This window comes from Rattus norvegicus, chromosome 4 (genome assembly GCF_021556685.1).
Source record: "Rattus norvegicus strain SHRSP/BbbUtx chromosome 4, alternate assembly SHRSP_T2T, whole genome shotgun sequence".
NCBI lineage: Eukaryota > Metazoa > Chordata > Mammalia > Rodentia > Muridae > Rattus > Rattus norvegicus.
The window spans coordinates 150,046,449-150,061,908 of record NC_141537.1 but is presented as its reverse complement, the minus strand read 5'-3'; the positions used below and the strand labels follow the sequence as shown (position 1 = coordinate 150,061,908).

General features: G+C 47.5%; 1 protein-coding gene across 2 annotated transcripts in view; it reads left to right on the top strand.

Annotated features, from left to right (window-relative positions):
• Positions 1–12,279: 12,279 nt before the first annotated feature.
• Vgll4 (vestigial-like family member 4) overlaps positions 12,280–15,460 on the top strand; it is a 113,590-nt gene continuing 110,409 nt past the window's right edge. Inside the window, 1 exon segment of one of the 2 annotated variants that reach the window (NM_001394032.1) lies at positions 12,280–12,547. The gene's annotated coding sequence lies outside the window, so the exon portion shown is untranslated. 2 annotated transcript variants of the gene reach the window in all.

Here is a 15,460-nt window from a genome sequence, read left to right as displayed (position 1 = left end):
GGGACTAATAGGACAGTGGGGAAAAGGAAGGGGACAAGACCTGAGAGGGAATTTGCTCAACAAACACACACACACACACACACACACACACACACACACACACACACTCATACCTATGTACACATTCTCTCACACACATACAGACATATACATATGCACACATACAAATATATATATATGGAAAATAAATTAAAATGTAAAGAAATCGGCTAGGGTTGTGCTGTGTTCTTGAGCAGCTAGCACATAACCAGGCCTGAAAAGAGACCCCGAGTGTGTGTGCTGTCTCCAAATGCACTATTGTCGCCCTGCCCTGAGGTAGTGACATGACCAGTGATGGAAGGAAGTCGCACAGAATTGCTTCTAAATTGTGGAATGGGAGCAAAGATTAAACAGCCCTGTGATTTACTTCTGGGTGACCTTCAGCTAAGGAGCTGCTGATGGCACAGCGAGTATGTCACAAGGCACTGTCATTTTGTTGTCTGAGGCCACTGGTTCATCAAGCCGCAGTGTGGGCCTGATTCCCACTCGGCAAATAAACAGGGTGACATCATGATGCCATGATCTCAAGGGGCTGCTTGAGTTGGCCTCCTGTTTGCTGGTTGGAAGAGGCTGGCTGTGGTCTCTGGGGATGCTCGTCATCTCTACAGCTCACAATCCTGTGGCTCTCAGGGGATGGGTGACAAACTGCAGTCTTTCGGTCCCTTTGGCCTCCTCATGGCCCTCTGTACTTAGCCTGCTTATCTCCACAGTCCAGCCAGAGTTCTAACTGCGTGACCCCAGGAAACTTCTAGAGCATCTTGAGCCCACATTCTGCTCATAGAGGGGGCAGAGTACTACTGCCTTCAAGGAGTCACTGTGAATATCAGCTCAGAATCTACTCGGAACACCCCTGACGAAGGTCAGGAAGAGAGAGGACCCCAAGGAAATGATGGCCCCTGACTGCTCTGCATGGAAAAGAGACCACTTCACATGTATCCTGAGGGCACTGGAGAGATGGATCAATGGTTTGGAGCTCTGGCTGCTCCTGCAGAGGATCCACATTAGATTAGCAGGGCCTACCCAATTGCCTACAACTATAGTGCCAGACGATCCAATGTCCCTGACTGACCTCTCCAAGCAGTGCATGCAACACTCTCTCTCTCTCTCTCTCTCTCTCTCTCTCTCTCTCTCTCTCTCTCTCTCTCTCTCTCTCACACACACACACACACACACACACACACACCATAAAAATTCTTCAAATGTCTATTAAACAATGACACTTAGTGACCAGTAAAGGGAGGAGAAGCCACACTCGAAGCCTGTTGGCAGAATTCAATATGCAGTAGCTGTCTAATAGCTATGACATTGAGAACCAACACTCATTGAGCATCTCAAGAGGTGTACTGGCTGGTTTTGTGTGTCAACTTGACACAAGCTGGAGTTATCACAGAGAAAGGAGGAAATGCCTCCATGAGATCCAGCTGTAAGGCATTTTCTCAATTAGTGATTGGGGGGGTGGGGAAGGGCCCAGCCCCTTGTAGGTGGTGCCGTCCCTGGGCTGGTAGTCTTGGGTTCTATAAGAAAGCAAGCTAAGCAAACCAGGGGAAGCAAGTCAGTAAGTAACATTTCTCCATGGCTCTGCATCAGCTCCTGCTCCTGTCCTATGTGACTCCCAGTCCTGACTTCCTTTGGTGATGAACAGCAATGTGGAAGTGTAAGCTGAATAAACCCTTTCCTCCCCAACTTGCTTCTCGGTCATGTTTTGTGCAAGAATAGAAACCCTGACTAAGACAAGAGGCAACACCATTTAGAGAGCATCTACTATATGCCAGATACAATAAAGACCTGAAAGAACTTGTTTTTAACAGGAAAGCTAAAATTTGACTCCAAGATTACCTGATGATCAGTCATTATATGATGCTGGACCATGCTGATATCACTCATGAGGATGAATAGACATGAAGCAGCATCCACCTTGGGGAGGACAGATGTTTTATGAATGAAATCACTGTGGATTGTGCAAGCAGTCTGGCAAATCTGGAGCCTATAGCCAGCAGCCCCCACAGAGTGAATGAGTCAGTTAGCTCTGCACTGTTCAGTGGGGTGGCCAGCAGGACAGAGCTCCTTAGACGTTTCTCTGTGGCTCTGGGGTCTCTTGGCTGTGACAGGACGGGTACTTTACCAAGCTGCTTTGGCAGTGACTGTAGAATACATTTTAGCAAAGGTGACAATGCCCTTCTCTTTAGGGGCAAACTGAGCATCATGACTGGACAGAATCAAGTGTTTCTAGCACTGGAAGGCTGTTCTGCTTGTCCAAGTCCCTCCCAATCACCTTAGAAAGATGCTGTACTGGTTTTTGTCAACTTGAAACAAACAAGGGCCATCTGGGAAGAAGGAGCCTCAGTTAAGAAAATGTCTCTATTTTATGGCTGTGGGCAAGACTTTTTCTTGATTACTGATTGATGTAGGAGGGTCCAGCCTACTGAGGTTAGTGCCACTCCTGGGTAGGTGGTTCTGGGTTATATAAAAATGCAATCAAATCAAGCCATGAGAAGCAAGCCAGTAAGCAACACTCCTCCATGGCTTCTGCTTCAGTTCCTGTCTGCTGGTTCCTGCCTTAAGCTCCTGCCCTGTCTTCAGTCAGTGATGAACCTGGGAATTGGAAGTTGAAATTAACCCTTTCCTCACCAAGCTGCTTTGAGTCATGGCATTTATCACAGCAATAGAAAACTGACTGGTGGGCTTGTTCTTTGGGTTACTTGGGGAAGATGTCTGCGAGGCCCAGACTTCTGACAAGACGTAGCTATGCCATTCTTTGCCGGATCCTTAGATGTTATGTTGTTTGGTCTCTCTAACTGTGAATGCCATCCCTAAGGCACCCTTTGCCAGCTCAGGGTAGGCATATGGCCAGGCTGGGGCTGAGGGAGCTAGGGAGGTAGGAAGAAGGGACCCTGTCACCGAGGATCAGGACAGTAGGCTTTCCCAGTGTTTCTCAGGCTAAGAGGACATCCTTAGCAAGCTTCCTATGTGGGTAATGTGAAGATTGGAGAAGAGCAGAGTTTGGGTCAGTGGTTGCTGCAGCTCCTCAGGGAAGTGTTGTGGGCGTCTGGTTGAGATGGTCCTCTGCACTCCTGCCTGGCTCTGTCAGGCCAGCTGTGCAGCTTTGGAGAAATAGCCGATCTCTCCAGCCCCCCTTTCTCATTCTAACAAGAGCAACTTAAGGAAGGTAGAGTTCTTTTGGATCACAGTTTGTGGGTTCAGTCCATCAGAGTGGGGAAAGCATGACAGCAGGAGTGTGAGGCAGCAGGTCACATTATGTCCCCCAGCCAGGAAATGGAGGGTAGAGAACACTGGGGCTCAGCAGCTCATGTTCCTCATTTTATTCAGTCTGGGACCCCAGCCTATGGGATGGTGCCAACCACATTCTGGATGGGTCTTTCCTCTTCAGTTAAAGGTTTCTAGAAACACTCCTGTAGACACACCCACTGTGTTTCCATAGTGATTCTAAATGTCAAGTTAATAATGAAGATGAACATTTACTTGCATGAATGTCCGTCACTAGTTTTGTGTGCATAGCTTAAAACCAAGATGAGTCCCAGAGTTCTGTCCACAGCTGAGTGACTGCATAAACTGTCTACACAACAGAGTCTTGCTCAGCAAGGGAATGAACTATTGGTGTATATAACCACATGGATGAATTTGCCAACAAATTACACAAAGAGAAAGAAGAAAATTCCCCTTAAGACTGTCCCCATTCTGTATAACTGCACATAGATAGCATCGTAAGAAGACAGCACTTTATCAATGGAGAATATATTAGTGTTTTCCAAGGGTCAGTGATGGTAGGATACAATAGAAGGAGGGAAGAGTGTGGCTACATCACGGGGCTGGTTATAGTGGAACATGACTTTAATCACAGCACTCAGGAAGGAGAGGCAGGTGCATCTCCAGGCCTGGTCTACATAATGAATCCTGCCACAAAGACAAACTAAACAAACAACAACAACATATCAAGGATTCTTGAGCAGTGAACCATCCTATGTCTTAAGTGGTAAAGTACACATGTAAACCTATACATGTTGTGAGGTTGTAGAATTGAACAATACACACACACACACACACACACACACACACTGCTGTGGTTGGCATGTGTGTACACCCATTGAAATTTACCCATCACAGTGATGAATTAGAAGGTGGGGGGGCTTTCTGCCGTACTGTAGAATTAGGTACTGTGTTAATTGTCTGCTTAGAATAATCTGGAATGACCCAGGAAATAGACCTCTGGGTATGCCTTCAGGGAGTTATCTTGATATCTTGATTGCATTAATTGTGCTGGGAAGACCTGCTCACTATGGGTGGTACCATTCCCCTGGCTGCAATCTTGGATACAAAAGTAGAGAAAAGTACAGCACCATTCATCCCTCTCTTCTTGATTGTGGATGAGACAGGACCAGATGCTTCCAGCTGTGTTGACTTACCCACAATCAATGGATTGCAGCCTGCAACCATGAGCCGGAATGAACTGTTTCTCTTAAATTGTTTTGTCAGAGTGTTTATTGCAGCAAAGTAACTAAGTAACTTAGTTACTATAAAGTAACTAAGACCAGACCTTTAATAAAAAGGGCTTGAGAGTATCAGTTCAGCTCTCCTTCCCTCCTGCCTGACACCAGGTGAACACAAAGCCAACAGGCATCATCTTGAAAACAGAAAACAGGCCCCACCATATATCGAAGCCAATGAGCCTTGATGTTGGACTCCCCAGGCTCTTGTGAATTGTGCCAATGTTAAAGTAGTAGTTATGAGAAAGTGGTACCCTGTGGGCACTGGGAGTGGGTTTATGGAATCTTACTGTAATATTGCTTATCACAAGTATCTGTAAATCTAAAACTGTCTCCATTTTTTTAAAAAGCTCTGTGTGTGTGTGTGTGTGTGTGTGTGTGTGTGTGTGTGTGTAGCAGAAGGGAGCCAAAAACACTAGGAATCTGGGGTTTTATTTTAAGGGCTGTGGGCAACTGTTGAGGAATTTTTCTCAGGCATGACACATGTCTTCATTTAGCATCTATTTTCTGTCCAACACTAGGATAATATTATCCTGGCCTGACTTACGACTGTGACATTTAAATTTAAAATATAACACTCCTCCCATCCCCCATGTACTTTCCCAGATTTTCTAGGAAAGCAGTTTAAGGCTCCATGTACAAGCTTGGATTCTTTCTGCCACAGAAATAACTGGGAAGGGTTCTTCCTCTCATTCCTTCCACAGACATTTCGTAAGCATCTGCAAGAAGCCAGGCTCCGTGCCAGCCACCAGAGATTGCAGAAGAAATAAGGCAGCCCTTCCTACAGTTCAGAGGCTGCATTGTTAGCTCTCAGTGGAAAACAAAACTGCTCCAGAAAGAAATGGATGGACTCGGGCCTCATACATTCTAAGGTCTAGGGACAAAGGTGTAGAGTTAAGGCCTTACAGGGTTATCAATGACCCAGGTCCCAGGTCCCAGCATTTCTAATATGTTTTCCAGTCCTCATATGTTTCTTCAGACAGGTTCTCTCCTTCAAGATCAAGCTAACCTAGGCTGATCTTGAATTCATGTAATCTTCCTGCCTTAGCCTGACATATGAGCATCTTAGTTCATGATCATGAATACATCAATATATTTCCTGTTACTATAATGGAGTACTTGAGGCTGATATATGTTAAGTTTTCAAGACAGGGTAAGGGTTTCTCTGTACTGTGGCCCTGTCTGTTCTAGAATTTGCTTTGTAGACCAGCCTGGCCTTGAACTCAGAGATCTGCCTGCTTTTGCCTCCTGAGTGCTTGGATTAAAGGCGTGAGCCATGATGCCTGACTGAAGCTGGATATTTTATAAAGAAAAGAGGGTGCTGTGCATGGTGTACATACCTGTAACCCCAACACTTAGAGAGTGAGACAGGAGGACTCTTAAGTTTCAGGCTAATCTGGACCACACTTGAACAATATTGGAAATCCTGCCTCAAAAAGCCAAAGGCTGGGGTTGTAGCCCAACAGGAAGGGCACAGTTTACTTCTTGAAAAGCTCTGAGCTTTGGCCCTAGCATTACCAATGAAGACTAAAGACTAGAGGAAAGAAAAGTGAGAGCCTCACTGAGCTCACAGTTCTGGAAATTGGAGGTACCTCATGAGTTCGACTGAGAATCTGAGACAGGGGCATTACAGTGATTGCCCACAAACAACATGCTCCCTGATTTGAGCTTCCTGGGTATAAGGAATAAAGGAATTTGGAGTTTATTTGGAAGGGGTCACCTGTACAATTAACTCAGAAGTAGAGTGACTTCCTAACTCAGCTCCTGCAGGCACAGGTCTGAAAGGCAAACAGTCACCATGAGAACAACATTTTACTCCCACAATGGATGTTCTGGTCTGTTTTCTTTTGCTATAACAGAACACTTGAGTCTAGGTAGTGAAGAACAGAGGTTTATAGAAACCATGGAGGCTGGAAAATCCTAGAGCAGGGCAGTGGCATATATTTACCCTTTGTTTGGGTTTTCTTGTTGCCTCTCAACATGGTCATGAGCTGGCAGGCATGCTGGCTCAGGGCTCGTCTGTAAAGCCCTGATGCCATCATCCGGGGCTTACCCTCATGACTTCGTCTAGCTCCTATTACCTTCCAACCTGCTGCTAATGTATGACTTTTCAAAGTTTTTAGTGAATGAGTTTTTGGTGAGGAGGCATGTCTAAAGCATTATTAGCATTTGGCTGGAAGTTAGAGGTCTTGGTTTCTGTTCTGTCTCTGTGGCCAGTTGGCTTTATAAACAATAAATTATGAGCAATAATAGTCAGTAATGTTGATTGGCAGGGTTTCACTGTGTAGGCCTGGCTCTTACTGTGTAGATCAGGCTGGCCTCAAACTCACAGACAGCCTCCTGTCTCTGCCTCCCAAGTGCTGGGAATAAGGTGTATGCAAACGTGCCCAGTAAATCCATCTTAATATGATTCCCTTAACACTTAATGTGATTTCCCCCAAAATGGGCATTAGGATGTAATTTTCTAGGCTAGGTAATTAGGACACAGAGGGTAAGTATCTAGCTTAAGATTCTAAAACTAGTAAAGAGTGGAACTAGGATTCAAAAGCAGGGTTTTTACTTGAGACTCCAAAGCTGCCTAACCTCTTTTTCATGATTTATGAAATTGGAGCTAACAAATACATTCATAGGAATTTTTGAGCTGCCTATGAAAGCCTTCCAATTTAGCATTTCTTACCTTTTTAGATTTATTTATATAAATCTACTTTGTAGGTACTGGTATTTGTTTGGGCACCATGCATGCATTACCCCCGAAGCTCAAATAAAGACATCAGATTCTCCCGGAACTGGAGTTGCAAACAGTTGTGATCCTGAGTGCTGGGAATGGAGCCCTGGGTCCCCTGGAAAGGGAGCCAGTGTTCTTAACTGCTGAGTCATCTCCCCAGCCTCTCAATTTCGTAATTTTTATATTTATCTTTAAAGATTTGATAATAGGCAAGTACCAGGTCATGCAGACAACTCCTCTGGCTGGTTTCAGGCCTGGCATTTGCACTGGCACAGGCTGGGCAGTTATCAAATGTGTTTTATTTGGTTGTAATTATGGGATGGGTTTGGGCCTACCATAGCCTGTGTGTAGAGGTCAGAGCCCAGAGTTAACTCTCTCCTTCCACCTTTTAATGGGTTCCAGGGATTCAAACCCAGCTCCTCACAAGGACTGTTACCCACTGAGCCATCCCACAGACCCATGATGAGCAGTGTTAACCGTTCCAGCTAAACGATCAAAGAACACAGGGTGTCTTACAGAATGACACCCTGTAGAGAACAATAGCCCTAAGGTCAAGTTTGCACAGGAATGCATAAAATGTTCAAGGGGGCCTGAGAAAAGGAGGTGGAAGAGTTAAGTCAGTGAGAGCCCACAGCAATAAAAGAAACCCAGTCAGGGCGTGGTGGTGCATACCTTTAATACCTGAATTTGGGAGGCAGAGGCAGGCAGATCTCTGTGAGTTTGAGGCTAGCCTGGTCTACAAAGAGAGTTCCTGGAGAGCCAGAGCTACATAGAGTAACCTTGTCTCAAACAACAACAACAACAACAACAGCAACAGCAACAACAACAACCACCTTCCCCCTTCCCCCTAAAGAAACCCACAAGAGCCCAGCTGAGTCACTCCTTCCCCATTCCACACAGCCAGGGCACCTGCCATGCTCAGTTAACTCTGGAGCTTGGTAGCTTGTGTCTCAACTGTAACTATGTTTATGTTTCACAGTCATTTGAAAGGTGAAAGCCTCTGGGGTTTTCTCTGGGTTTTATGCTGCTCATATTTGAGTTACAGGAAAACAGAAATAATATGTCAGGCTAGAGAGATGGCTCAGCAGTTAAGAGTACTTACTGCTTTTCCAGAGGACCCAGGTTCAGTTCCCTGGTCCCACATGGCAGTCTGTAACTCCAGCCCCAGGAGGTCCAAGGCTCTCTCTTCTTACTCTGGAGTCCTGCGGAAAACACCTTTGTGGCATAGGGGAGAGACACAGCGCTGGCCCATACAGTGTTCTCAGGTCCTGTGTATGTTCCTCTTCCTTTTATTTAGTTAGAAATGATTTATGTGTTTTTAATTTCAGGTACAAGAGTATTTTACCTGTATGTCTGTCTGTATATCATGTGTACACAGCATCCACATAGACCAGAGGAGGCTATCAGATCCCCTAGAACTGGAATTACAGATGGTTGTGAGCCACCATGTGGGTGCTGGGTGGGATGGGGTGGGCGGAACCCAGGTCCTCCTCAAGAGCAGCTGGTGCTCTTAACCACTGAACCGTATCTTGAGCCTCTATTTTAATTTTTTAATGGTTAAGTGGGAAAAGTTTAAACAGAGATTAAAAGTAGACAGGACACCCTGTCCCACACACCTTCGTACACCTGCCTCCCAGTGCCTTTCCTGGAGCTCTGAAGAGGACCAAGGCAGGCTGGCTTCTCTCTCCCCCACTTCTAGGTACATCTCCTTATTTATGTATAACTATTTTTATGTATGTCCAAGCCAACCTTTGTTTATTCAGTGGGCTATGTAAGTAATATTTATGTACTTTCTAAATTTTTCCAATATTTTTCTTGAGTTTCTTAGACATTAAAAATGTGGTATAGACTGGGCATGGTGATACACACCCTGTTAGTTCCAGCACTCAGGTGGCAGAGGCCAGTGGGAGATCTGTGAGTTTCAGGCCAGCCTAGGCTACATTGTCTCAAAAAAGGGGCTGGGAGGAGGGAATTTGGTAAGATGGCTCAGCAGTTAAGAGTACTAGCCAGGTGGGGTAGAGAGATGGCTCAGCGGTTAAGAGCACTGACTGCACTTCCAGAGGTCCTGAGTTCAATTCCCAGCAACCACATGGTGGCTCACAACCATCTGTGTAATGGGATCCCCAATGCTGTCTTCTTGTGTGTCTGAAGATAGCTGCAGTGTACTCATATACATTAAATAAATAATGTTTTTAAAAAAAGAATACTAACTGCTTTTGCAGTGTCCCCAGCACCCACAAGATGGTTCACAAGCACCTGTAACTCCAGCTTCAGTGAGCCTAGGCCCTCTTCGGGCACCATAGACAGCTGATACTCAGTCATTCATACATTCAGGTTAAACACACACACACACACACACATATAAAACATTTAAAAGCAGAAAAATAGATGTAGCAGGTCCCATTTTACCTTGTTATTGATAAGGATGGGTCTTTCTATGTCACCCAGGATGTCTTTTAACTGTTTTGCTTAAGGCATCCTCCTGCATTAGTCTCCTAAATAGTGTTTTTATTGCATCCTCCTGCATTAGTCTCCTAAATAGTGTTTTTATTACACACACACACACACACACACACACGTGTGTGTGTGTGTGTGTGTATATATATATATATATATGTATATATATACATATATATATACATATATCTCCCCAAATTATTTTCCATTTCATTTGTAGCATTACCTATAAGGTACTTTGCCTCATGCCTGAATTTGCCAATTCATACCTATTTCAGGACACTGTGCACTGTCAGACTGGTGTACTTCACACAGGACTTGAATTTGGTTCTATTTCTCCTGTTCCTTACAGTTTCTCCCACCCTGTATTTTCCACACACCTGCTTTCACCAACACAATGAAAACAGTCAGACTTAACACAGTGTGGAGGCTGCCAGACTTAAGTTCACTCCTGCTGATGTAAGGCAAGGAGTGAAATTAAACCCTGCCAAGGTCAAAGCTGGTCACATCCATGAGAAAAGCCCTCGGTCCCCGTGATTTATCTACAGAGCAAGGATCCGTCTAGCCAGTGATGGAAATTAAAGAGGCCTTTTAGACCTCGGCACTGACCCCAGAGGAAAATCAGTCAGCAGCCAAACAACGCCAATGCTGCCACGGAGATCAAATGAGATAATGATGTGTAGGGTCCTTTGCCCACCAGAGGACAGTGTCTAAAATGAGCCAAGGAGCTCAGAGTTCAGTCAATAGAGAAACCGGGAGATGGAACTTCACTGCCTATTCCTTAACCCCTCTTAAGAAAGAAAGTAACAAGCCAGGATCCTTTGTGGAACGAGGCTATTGCTACCTTCTAGGCACTTCTCCAATCTGTTTCTTGTTGTCTTCCTTCCCTATTGATGTATTTTGCAGACTTTCTTTATCCACCCTTTTGGGGGGGGAGGGGAGAAAAAGGGGGCTTGAGACAGGCTTTCTCTGTGTAGCTTTGGCTGTCCTGGAACTCGATCTGGAGACCAGGATGGCCTCAAACTCTGAGATCTGCATCCCTCTGCTTTTCTGGTGCTAGGATTAAAGGCACGCACCATCACTGCCTAGCTTTCATCTACTCTTAAGACCTGAACTAAACTAGAGTCTAAGTTTCAGAACATCTTCGTGAGGCTCAGAGAGTAAGGATGCTTATAGTTAAGTCTGAGACCTAAGTACTAACCTGCTGTCCAACATGGTTGAAGGAGAGAACCAACTCCTACACACACACACACACACACACACACACACACACACACACCATTATCATCATCAGAAAGTCTGGGGCCTTCCTAGCATTGCTCCATGATTTTCTTTTCAAGATTTATTTTTATTTTTAAATGATGTGCATATGTGTACATCTGTAGGTGGGTTTTGCACGCGTGCATGCAGGTGCCTGCAGAGTCCAGAAGAGGGTGCCAGGTATCCTGAAGTTGGAGTTACAGACAATTGTGAGCCAATGACTTGGGTGCTAGGAATAGAATTAGAGTCCTCTGGAAGAGCTGCCAATCGCCTAACTGTTGAATTATTTCTCCAGCCTCTTGTTGAGATCCTGAACCATGAGTTTCAAAGGAGGAACTAGGAAACCTGACTGTGGCCACCCTCGAATCTTCTCACCAGTTTTGCCTCATGAAGGGCCACAAGTTCCCAGGCAACCTGCTTTGCAAAATGAACTGCCCCACCACTATTGTTATTCCTTAGAGGATGGAAACATGGGGGTGCCGTGTGAACCAAGAACAGAAGGGAAAATAGCTTGGGACCTGGAAAAGATTTTCCCCCCAACACTGAAGTACAGTACTGATTGCTTTTATGGTGTCTTGGAGTCCTTTCCCAGGAAATGCTCTTGTGGTCCAGGCTGACATTGGCTAGTGTGCTTTCTCTGCAGTTATAAATACCTTGGCCAAAAGCAGCTGGGGAAGGAAGGGTTCGTTTCAGCTTACAGCGTACAGAGCAGAGACCAAAGCAGAGTCTCTGGAAGAGTGCTGCTGAATGGAGAGATCCCCAAGGCTTGTTCAGTCATCTAGGACCACCTGCCCAGGGTGTTCCCACCCACAGTGTGTCTGGGCCTTCCCACATCAATCGCTAATAAAGAAAATGCCCCCTACCCCTGCAGGCTTGCCCACAGCTCGCCCCCTCCTGTGTGTGTGTGTGTGTGTGTGTGTGTGTGTGTGTGTGTGTGTGTGTGTGTGTGTGCTTTCTAGAGACAAAGGTTCGTGGACAGTCAGAAAGCATGCAGGTGGAGCTGTAGTAAAACCAGCCAGAAGACCAGTTTCCGTCTGTTTTATAAAGTTAGTGGCTGGCTATGCTAAGGAAATGTTTCCCTTAATTGTGGCAGTAAGAGGAAAAACAATGGAGAGTCCAGGGCTGTCGGGCGGGGGCGTGTCCGCTTCCCCCACCCCAAACATCTTCAGAGAATGACAGCTAAAAATTAAAGCCAGGCCTGGCTTTCTCCGGGTCACGTGCCCTAGCCAGAACCTGCACCAATTGGAAGCATTTCCCTTCCCCGCCCCTGCCCGTCCCACTGCAGAGCTGGCTGGTGGCAGCGCGAGTTTGCCCAGCGCAGCAAAGTGCAGCGCGCGCCCAAAGCGCCCTTGTCCGCGGCTCGGATTTTCAAGCATTTCCTCTTCGCAGCTAGGGGGTGGGGAGGCCTCGCGTGAGTGTGAACGGGCGCACGCGCGCGTGGAGTGCTGGAATGGGAGGGAACCCAGCCGGCTCGGCGTGTTCTCATCCTAGGCTGCCTTTCTGATTCTAAGTGGCACCCCGAGTCCCTACCTCCCAAGCCTGTACGACCGCACTGTGCCTTCAGGTACGTGTGGTTGACTGTCGCGTCCTAATGGCTTTGGGCATGGGGTTTGGTGACCAGAGAGTGAGGCTGCGAGTGGCCCTGAGTGGCGCCCCACGGAGCTGCTGCCGTATGGGTGCAAACACAGAGCCTAGACTTCTGGGCGGTTACCACCGCGCCTGCCCTCGGGCTGCTTGGGAGGCGGCTCGGTGTGGGGTCTACGAAGGTGACTCGGCGCCTTGCGTGGCTGACTAAGCGGGATGATTACCGGAGACATGGGGTACAAAGCGTGGTGAGGACGGTGGGGCGGAAGCCTGGTGTGAGTACGTGGGGATGCGCGTGGCTGGCGGCGGCGGGCACCTGGACACGCATCAGGGTCTGTGGGTGTTCACCCATGGGTCGGGAAGATGCGTCCGTGAGGCTCGGGGGCGTGGCGAGGGGGGGAGAATGCTGAGAAACGTCGTGTCCATGTGCCCTGCGCCGCTGGAGCTCCTCGCGGGGAGCAGCGGGTCTCCGACGACATTCCGAGCTGGAGCTTTGAATTCCGAGTGCAGGGCGCCGGAGGGTACGGCGCGTTCGTGGCCGTGCAGCGCGGCCCGGCGGGTTTACCTGGGCGCGGCTCCACCTGCCCGGCCTGAGGGGCGTGTCCGGGGCGTGCTCAGGGCGTGGCTCTGCTGGCCTGGAGGAGACCAGGCGCGGGCGGGCTGCGCCTCATTCCAGGGATTCCTCGCGCTCCCGAGCGTGCGCGCGTGTTGGAGAACCCGGAGAGGGAGCGCGTTCCCGAGTCCGCGCGCCCTGAGCGTGCCCCGCCTCCATCCTCAGAGCCCCCGGCGGGGCCCGGCCGGCCAGAAGCGCGCAAGCGGTGAGTGCGGGGAAACCCTAACTCAGGTCCGGTGACTTTAGGAGACAGGGAACCTCCGCGGACCGAGGGCGGTTACTCGTGCTCGCGGGACGGTCCAGCTCCAGCGGACCCCGGTCCTGGGCGCGAGCACAGGCCCTGAAGCAAGGCACCCACCGGGTCCCGGCCGCGGCGCTTCTGGGCTGCGCGGAGGCTGCGAGACCTGGCCCTTTCGGTACATTCCCTGCGTCCTGCTCAAAATTGGGCTGCGCGACCTTCCGACGCTGTGTGAGGCCTCCCCGGAAAGCTCCAGTATTTGCCTTTTATTGGGTTCTGTTTTGCTTTGCTTAAGAGTCTTGAGTTCATCACACTGAGACACTGAGGTCTTAGGCGAGGATGACAGGACTTGCTGGGGCAGCCTCGTAGTTAGCGCTTTCCTGGCTTTGCGTTCTCCGGTCTCAAGGAGATGATTAAAAAGTCGGTTTCACTTTGATCGTTGGTCCCGTTTGTCTGTTCCTCGTGTTTCCTCCTCTGGTTAATAAGAACCAGCAGCCTGATGTGGGGGAGGTGGGCGGTCTTGGAGTGTTTATCAGAACCCGCTTTATTTATTTATTTTTTTTTTAAAGACAGGATCTCTCTTTGTAGCTTTGGCTGATCTGGAATTCGCTTTTTAGACCAGGCTGGCCTCAGACCCAAAGAGATCCACCTGCCCATGCCTCTAGAGTGCTGGGGTTAACGGCCTGAGCCACCAGGTCCGGCAGAATCCTCTCTTAGAAAGCTTCCACTCTAGCTGTGGAACTTTGACTTTTTTCTCCCCTAAACCCAAGAAGGTAAGCACCAGGTTTTTGTTTTTTTTGTTTTTTTTCTTCTGAGAACAAAGTAAAAAAAAAAATACAGGTCCATTTGCGATTTATGCTTTGAAGGCCAGTTTTGCATACCATTCTGGCATGTCAAACTTTAACTCCTTTTCAGTCTCTGCAGTCATTGTTCCCCACAGAAGCTAATTAGGAGTCCGCGCATGCCCACGAGGCCAAAAGAGTGGGATGAAGACCTTAGGGCTTGGTGGCGCTGAGTCCAAGCTGATAGTGCCTTCTAGTAAGGTCTTTCCTGCTCGCTCTTAAATGATGGATGTATGGGTACTTTCCTCAGAAGATTCTACACCCAAGATAGTTTGTACCCCTCCTCCCCCGGCGGGGAATGTTTTTGTTTCAGTTATATTTGGCTGAGAAGCTGTCTCCCTCGCTTTATGTTTTATTTTTATTTTTTCATTTACTTACTTGGCTTTTCAAGACAGGTTTCTCGGTGTAGCACTGGCTACCCTGGAACTCGCTTTGTAGACCAGGCTGGCCTTAAAACTAAGAGATCCGTCTGCCTCTGCCCGCCAGGTGCTAGGTCTAAAGATATGCCACCATACCCGGAATGCTTTGTGGTTTAACTCTGGCAAAATTTTCATTTCAGGCAGATTTGCCTTGCCACCTGTGTGTGCGCGCACATGCACGAGCATGCACATGCACATGTGCTTAACATTTCTGGGCAGTCTGCCTTTGCTTTCAATTTGGAAGAGAATGTGAACTAATTTTTGTGTTGACCAAAGCACAGTACAATTAAGAAGACAATTCTGCTGTAAATAGCTTCGTCTGCATTCCAGAACCATGAATGTTGTAGTAAAAACAGCTTCAGTCCATTGTTTCTGGAGACTTGATTTCCAGCCCTGCCTCTTGCCGCCCCAGGTAAATCTACATATCCCAGATATTTAACAGTCTATATTCTTTTTTATTTAAAGTTTTTGAAGATTTACTTTATATATTTGGATGCGGTACCTGCATATAAACCTGTATACCATGTGCATGCAGTGCTGGGAAAGTCAGAAGACACCTTCAGTTCCCTGGGACTGGAGTTTACAGTTGGTTGTGAGCCAACATGTGGGTGCTGGGGACCGAACCCGGTCCTCTGCAAGAGCAGCCAGTGCTCTTAGCTGAGCCGTCTCTCCAGTGCCTTTTTTTTTTTCCTGTGAGAGACTGATACTTTATTCCAGTACACCAGAGTTTCCAGAATTCTAGGAGAATAATGTGCTTTGCTCTGATTTTGTGTCAGGTTTA